This window comes from Nicotiana attenuata, unplaced genomic scaffold (assembly GCF_001879085.1).
Source record: "Nicotiana attenuata strain UT unplaced genomic scaffold, NIATTr2, whole genome shotgun sequence".
In the NCBI taxonomy this organism is placed as follows: Eukaryota; Viridiplantae; Streptophyta; class Magnoliopsida; order Solanales; family Solanaceae; genus Nicotiana; species Nicotiana attenuata.
The window spans coordinates 136,324-145,004 of NW_017673054.1; positions in this window are offsets into that span (position 1 = coordinate 136,324).

Below are 8,681 nucleotides of genomic sequence, written 5' to 3' on the forward strand. Positions count from 1 at the left end.
ATATATATATAAGCATGAAAAAAATATTGGATTACAAAAATAACCTTTTAATATTAAACATAATAACTCACAATAAAAGGACATAATCGGAATTCTAAATATTAGCCTTGTAACCCTATTAGTTTTAGGACATAATACTAAACGTTAGGAATCCTACATGATTACCTTTAGCTGATTTATATTAAGATCTCATTCTCTTTAGACTTTACACATAATGCAAATCTCTCCTCTTTTCCCTTCCTCTCGCGCTACAAAGAGAGTTGTTCAATGTAAACTTTTTCATTGGAGCATTACCTAATTAGCTCCAGACCCTGTTTCTGAAGTAAAGGCTAGGTATACGTTTTAGTGGAAATAATTTTCGAGTAGTGATCAGCATAGCAATTACAATCAATCTTGGATCATATAAGCCTTGACACTGTGTACAAACACCGAGATGCATGTAAAAAGTCTACTTTGAAAGAAAAAATCTAAAGAACAAGGTAACTTCATCAACCATTAGTTTGTAATGTGATGAATGGGCGAAAAAGGCTAATATATAAAAGCATGAATAAAATGTTGGATTACAAAAATAACCTTTTAATATTATACTAACTCACAATAAAAGGACATAATCGGAATTCTAGACATTAGCGTTGTAATCCTATTAGTTTTAGGACATAATACTACACGTTAGGAATCCTACGTGATTACCTTTAGTAATCCTATTAGTATAATTATTTTCGGTATATAGATATATAATACTACATGTTAGCATGTAAACCTAATACCTTTAGGAACATGTTAGATTTTCTATTAATATAATTACTTTCGGGATATGGATATATTTTTAGCCATGTAATCCTATAGTTTTTAGGATCTATTTCTTAAAAATTTCCTATTACTAATTTAATATGAAAATGTATTATACTGTCCAAATCCATTTAGAAATAGGAGATCCATATTTATTATAAAAGCATGAATATAATATTGATATACTAAAATAGCCCTAAAATATTAAATAGAAGAACTCATAGAGAAAGGACATAACTGTAATAACTGTAATAAAATCAAATAATCAGATCTTTCAATTAACTATTTAACAGGAGAATCTAATCAAATTAATTTTTTAATTCAAAATTATTTTTCAAGTTAAAAAAAATCTTATGGTACATAAATTTATTTCATAAAAAGAGTGTTTGAGATTAAAAAATAGATCACAAAGTAAAAAAGATTAGTATAATATTAAGAAGGTCATACAAGTGTTTGAAGAAGCACGATCAAAGCTAAATCCCGGACAAGAATAAGCTTTCAATACTATATTATAAAAAGTCGACGCTGGTATAGCGGAATTATCCTTTGTAGATGCCTCCGGCAGAATCGAAATAATATTCATATGTCATGCATTACTTGCAAATGTCAGATCAAGAGACATGATATTGTTAGCAATAAGAACAAGTGGTGTACCGGTAATAATTTTATTATGAGGTCGTACAACTCACTTTAGATTTGATACACCTCCTCAAATAATTAAAATAACCATCACAAATATATCAAAGCAGAGCAATAGTGCTAAATTTATAAGGAAACCAAAAGCGATAATATGGGATGAAGCGCTTTTGGCTAAGCGTCAAACAATACAATCGCCCTGAGTTTTAGAGATATATTGGATATCGATGAACCGTTTGGTGGAAAAGTAATATTTTGGGAGGTGATTTCTGTCAAGTACGATCAGTAATTTCAAAATTGACCAAGGCAGAAACTGTAAAAGCTACCTTGCCAAAATTATACTTGTGACATCAAATGAAAAATATTCAAATGACAAGAAATATAGAAGTAAGAACAGACCCAACATTCAGTGACTTCTTGCTTCGCGTCGGAAATGAAGAAGAGCATCCAATAAAGATGATTTGGTTCTGATACAAAAAACACGTCTATAAAGAAGTGTTCGGTAAGATACTATTACATTAGATATGGTTAAACTACAATACATAATTTTCTACTTAACATGACTAAAATTGATCATTTGTATAAGTTCTATTGATCTCTTTTTATTTTGAATTCACGTACTATGCTAATGTAAATATTTTTCGACATTTAGATAATTATTGTAGTATTATTTATATAAAATTTCTCTCATTAATTAAATTTTATTGTTCATTAATATAAATAAATATTTAAACCATCATGTCCCATTATTAACGTGCAAGACACGTTTAAGACATTAATGAAAAGACAAAACAACTAAATATTCTAAATCCTAAATGGACCCTCAGGTAAGTAAACAGAAAATCACGTCTCACTAGAAATAAATGCTAGGACTAGATTGGAATATTAACAGACTCGGATAAACTCAAAGGGCCAATACCATGCTTAATATCGTATAACAACACAGAGAGATGAATTAACTTAAAATAAGAGAAAGATAAGAGTATTGATCTCTGATGCGAGTCTTCTTTTAATAAACAAGAGAAAATTTTTAGCAGATACAATTGAATCCGGCCCCACTAACTTGACTGAGAATGCTCAAAATCTGCGACAGAAATTGCGAACTTCCGACCGAACCCACGAATCCAAAACCTTGAATAAGAACTCGAAATTCCACAATGCTTTGCTGCTCAGTAAGGTGATTTGTTCAATGTGGTGCCGCATTTGAAGTCTTCGAGCCATAAATCGGTCGAGTTTCCCATTCCCTTTTGCTGGATTTGGGTTGCATCAATTGTGAATTAATATTTGAATCTGATTTTATATGTTTACTTCGCCTACCAAAACAGAAGCTCTATACCGATGGACTTCACCACAAAAGAAACTCCTACCCGTTTTTATGCTCCGTTTTCATTTCCCTCTCGTTTTCTCTCACTAATTGTTGCATTTTCTTGTATTGTTCTCTTAATTTCCCCTCACTATTTTTTTTTTTTTATCTCTATCTGTAGGTGAGGTGCGGCCAATGCTAGGTTTTTTTTGGTCTTATGTGGTATAAAGGGGGTTTTGGGTATAGGATTAGCTGGGCTTGGGGGTTAATGGGCTAAGGGATTCGAAAATAGACCTAAAAATGGATTGATTTAGCCCAAATTTAATTCTTTCTCATTGAATAAGACTAAAAATACTCTCCCATATACTAATTAATCCTACTTAAGTAGAAATAATATTCCTACCAAAAATACTAATATTCTTGAAAACAAAGTGGAACTATTTTTGTATTTTCGGATTTTATGTAAGGTAGATGAACTAAGAGTAACTAGATAAAATAAATTAGCTAAATAAAAGAAAATATTTTTATAATTTTTATTTTTGTGATAAAATAAAGTAAAAGAGTCAAAACTAGTTAAAATAGCGATATTAGACCTAAACTAAATATTTAAACGCTAAAATGTGTAAAATCTCGGGGAGGGTCAAAAATTACATGTCTACAGTTGCCCCTCTTTGACTGGAAACACGAAGAGTTTTCAGACAACGAACGACGAGACAGGTTTTTTGACCCGACACTTATTTAGAAAGACCAAAAACTAAAAGAAAGGAGAATATGATCGAGCCCTGGTATCTGAGCTGCCTACATATCCTTGGCTATAAAGGAATCAGGCCACGTGTAGTTCAGAAGTAGGAAAAGTAGAGAAGGATACTGAGGTGGAGAGTTGAGTGAAGTGCCGTCGAGGTTCCGGTCCGCGCTTCCTGCCATTACATCAAAAATAAAAGGAAAAATTACAGCAAAAATCAAAGAAAAACACAATATCCTATCTACTTCTTGTCTTGAATCTTCATTGAATCTCCACTTGCTCCTTCAACATGAAACTGAAAATTTACCCTATTCTTCAGGTGGGCATCCTACTAACTTGAATTTGAAGAAAACTGGAAGTTGAACCTGTTCTTCAGGCGGGCTCCTGCTGCTTCGACTTGAAATAAACATGAAATTTAAGTAGACTTGAGCTTGCAAACCTTGTCTTTCTGGTGGGCTCGTGCTACTTCTGACTTGAATTGAATTCTGAAATGACTTCCCTCATTCTCAGGTGGGCGCCTGCTACTACAATAAAATAGACAAAACAAAAGAAACTTTTCTGCCCCAGTTTGCACTAGGAAGATTTTTGAGTTGTTAGCAAGACTATAAATCACCTATGCTATTGATGAAGGATGCAATGATGAGAGTAAAATTGAAGACTCGACTAGGATGTGCTTCTCTTGTTAGTAAAACCAAGAAAAATTTCGACTAGTAAATGTGTGTGCTAAAGAAAACCTGAATGGCCTGAACTAGGAAGCGCGTCTCCTAGGGATGAACTCAAATGATCCAAACTAGAAAGTGCATCTCCTAGGAGTGAAATCACAATTTAGGAAGCGTGTCTCCTAAAATTATAACCTGCAAGACCCAGATTAGGAAGTACGTCTCCTAAGGGTGAAACATAAATGAATCGAACTAGGAAGTACGTCTCCTAGGGGTGAAACTTGAAAACTAGGAAGTGGATCTCCTAGGGCTGAACTTAAATGACCCAAACTAGGAAGTGCGTCTCCTAGGGGTGAAATCTCAATTTAGGAAGTGCGTCTCCTAAAAGTATATCCAGAAAAACCCAGACTAGGAAGTGCGTCTCCTAGGGGCGAAACTTCAATGACTCAAACTAGGAAGTGTATCTCCTAGGAATGAACTCAAATGACCCAAACTAGGAAGTGCGTCTCCTAGGGGTAAAATCTCAATTTAAGAAGTGCGTCTCCTAAAAGTATATCCTGAAAGACCCAGACTAGGAAGTGCGTCTCCTAGGGGTGAACTTAAATGAACCAAACTAGGAAGTGTGTCTCCTAGGGGTGAAATCTCAATTTAGGAAGTGTCTCTTCTAAAAAAAAATATAACTTGAAAGACCCTGACTAGGAAGTGCATCTCCTAGGAGTGAAATCTCAATTTAGGAAGTGCCTCTGCTAAAAAAAAAATAACTTGAAAGACCCTGGCTAGGAAGTGCGTCTCCTAGGGGTAAAATCTTAATTTAGGAATTGCGTCTCCTAAAAGATATAACCTGAAAGACCCAGACTAGGAAGTGCGTCTCCTAGGGGTGAAACTTCAATGACTCAAACTAGGAAGTGCGTCTCCTAGGAATGAACTTAAATGACCCAAACTAGGAAGTGCATCTCCTAGGGGTAAAATCACAGTTTAGGAAGTGCGTCTCCTATAACACAAAATATAACCTGAAAGACCCAGACTAGAAAGTGCGTCTCCTAGGGGTGAAACTTCAATGACTCAAACTAGGAAGTGCGTCTCCTAGGAATGAACTTAAATGGCCCAAACTAGGAAGTGCATCTCCTAGCGGTAAAATCTCAATTTAGGAAGTGCGTCTCCTAAAACAAAAGTATAACCTGAAAGACCCAGACTAGGAAGTGCGTCTTCTAGGGGTGAAACTTCAATGACTCAAACTAGAAAGTGCGTCTCCTAGAAATGAACTTAAATGACCCAAAACTAGGAAGTGCGTCTCCTAGAGGTAAAATCTCAATTTAGGAAGTGCGTCTCCTAAAACAAAAGTATAACCTGATAGACCAAAACTAGGAAGTGCGTCTCCTAGGGGTGGAATCTCAATTTAGGAAGTGCGTCTCCTAAAACAAAAATATAACCTAAAAGACCCAGACTCGGAAGTGTGTGTAACGACCCGACCGGTCGTTTAAAGCTTTTGCATTTTTGACTGTCAGTTCCCGATTATGACTTGCCCCATATGATGTATTATGACTCATGTAAATCGTTGGTTTTGGTTTTCAGAGTAATCGGAATGAAATTTGGAAGAATCGTCTGGAGCCGCAAATGCGGTGTGGGGTCGCATCTGCGGAGCCGCAGATGCGGAAGGACAACCGCAGATGCGAAGGGCTGGAATTTAAGTGACTTCTGCAGAAGCGGAATGTAGACCGCATAAGCGGTGCCGTATAAGCGGATAGAGGCACCGCAGATGCGGAAAGGCTTGGGCAGACCATATATGTTATTTCATTTCGCGATTTTGGGTTATTTCACCATTTTTTACTTCGGCTTGGGAGCTCTTGGACGATTTGGAAGGGAGGATTCAAGGGGAATCACTTTGAGGTAAGATTCTTGGACTTAAAACTCGAATATTATGTGAATTCCACCTAGCAAATCGTGAAAATTAAGCCAAAAGGTGAAGAACTAGGGCTTGGAAATTGATAACTGTGATTTTGACACGTTTTATGCCCATAATTGCCTATGCTTTATGTATGATTTGCCATAAAATATACCCAGGATGCTTATAAGTTGCGCTTGATCGCAGGTTTGAGCAACAAGGTCACGAAAGTCAAAAATCGGCTCGAAACGTAGTGAAACCTGCTCAAGTGTTAAAGATCAGCAAAGCAGGGATATCCAGAACTTGGTGCGGACCGCACCATCATGTCATGCGGCCGCACCACTGAAGTTCAGATAGTGGCATCCTTAGTTCCAACTAATGCGGCCGCGCTACAAGTTCATGCGGTCCGCGCCACAAAAGTCCAGAGAATGGCATCCTCATTTCCAACCAATGCGGCCGCGCTACAAGTTCACGCGGTCCGCGCCACAAAAGTTCAGAGACCATCACAAGCCACTCATGCGGCCGCACTACAAGCTCACGCGGTCCGCGCCAGTCATCATGCGGCCGCACTTCATCATTGTGCGGTCCGCGTCAACATCTTCAGAAAGCAAGTCTCAGAAGTAAAGCAACCCAGTGCGGCCGCGTGTCATCATTGTGCGGACCGCACAGACCCCGCAGGGGTATTTTTGTCCAGTTTTTCTTAACTTAGTATAAATAGAATATTTGCCATTTTTTAGGGTACGGATTAGATACAGAACAGTTACTGCACTCGTGAGACAAAAGTGTTCGCCTATTTTAGGCATTTTTCATCTTGTTTAACGTTGATTATTGTAGATTTTCCTTCTAGCTAATTAATATGTTCATTTTATCTATTTCTCCTTCAATTTCTGTTGTTATTATGGCTAGCTAAACCCATAAGCTAGGGTTGTGGCTCAACCCTAGTGTGGATAATTAATGGGTATGATTGTTTAATGCTTGAATGATGTTGGGTGTTTGATATTTGGATTATTTTTATGTTTTCACTTGGATTTGGTGGTTGCAAACACTAAGTCTAGCCTTGTGAGTTTTGACCGTTCTTGAGAAAGAGTGTCTAAAACTCCAAAATTGACCCAACAAGGAATTGGGATGGACCTATGAGAATAGTAGTCCCAATTAACGGGTAAAAACTCGAGAGAGCAATTACCCAACTTGAACCTAAGTTGCTTGGTTTGTCAGCCTACTCAATTGGTCTCGAGAGAATCAATTGGGCAAAATCATTCTCTCTACCGAGAGGTGTGAGAGTGAGTGCTATCGTGCAACGGTTATATCATAAGCCCCATAATCATCATTCTCGTATTAGTAATCTCTACCCGTTAGTTGACCACCTAGGTAAATGCCACGACCCTAGTGCCGTTCTCTATCTTGCATACAACCGAGACTTGATATCTTAGCATAATCTAGTTATAATCAGTAGTTGATAAATTATAGTTGACAATCAAAGAAAAAACCCAAAAATGATAGAAGATCAAGTAGAAGCAAACTCGCATTTCTAGGCTAAACAAATATCCAACTCCCTTTCTAGCTCCCTGTGGAAATTGACCCAGATACCACTATTGGGTANGGTCTTGTTTTACTTGCTTGAGGACAAGCAAAGTTTTAAGTTTGGGGGAGTTGATAACTGTGATTTTGACACGTTTTATGCCCATACTTGCCTATGCTTTATGTATGATTTGCCATAAAATATACCCAGAATGCTTATAAGTTGCGCTTGATCGCAGGTTTGAGCAACAAGGTGACGAAAGTCAAAAATCGGCTCGAAACGGAGTGAAACCTGCTCAAGTGTTAAAGATCAGCAAAGCAGGGATATCCAGAACTTGGTGCGGACCGCACCATCATGTCATGCGGCCGCACCACTGAAGTTCAGAGAGTGGCATCCTCAGTTCCAACTAATGCGGCCGCGCTACAAGTTCATGCGGTCCGCGCCACAAAAGTTCAGAGACCATCACAAGCCACTCATGCGGCCGCACTACAAGCTCACGCGGTCCGCGCCAGTCATCATGCGGTTGCACTTCATCATTGTGCGGTCCGCGTCAACATCTTCAGAAAGCAAGTCTCAGAAGTAAAGCAACCCAGTGCGGCCGCGTGTCATCATCGTGCGGACTGCACAGACCCCGCAGGGGTATTTCTATCCGGTTTTTCTTAACTTAGTATAAATAGAATATTTGCCATTTTTTAGGGTACGGATTAGATACAGAACAGTTGTTGCACTCGTGAGACAAAAGTGTTCGCCTATTTTAGGCATTTTTCATCTTGTTTAACGTGGATTATTGTAGATTTTCCTTCTAGCTAATTAATATGTTCATTTTATCTATTTCTCCTTCAATTTCTGTTGTTATTATGGCTAGCTAAACCCATAAGCTAGGGTTGTGGCTCAACCCTAGTGTGGATAATTAATGGGTATGATTGTTTAATGCTTGAATGATGTTGGGTATTTGGGTTATTTTTGTGTTTTCACTTGGATTTGGTGGTTGCAAACACTAAGTCTAGCTTTGTGAGTTTTGACCCTTCTTGAGAAAGAGTGTCTAAGACTCCAAAATTGACCCAAAAAGGAATTGGGATGGACCTATGAGAATAGTAGTCCCAACTCGAGAGAGCAATTACCCAACTTGAACCCTAAGTTGCTTGGTTTGT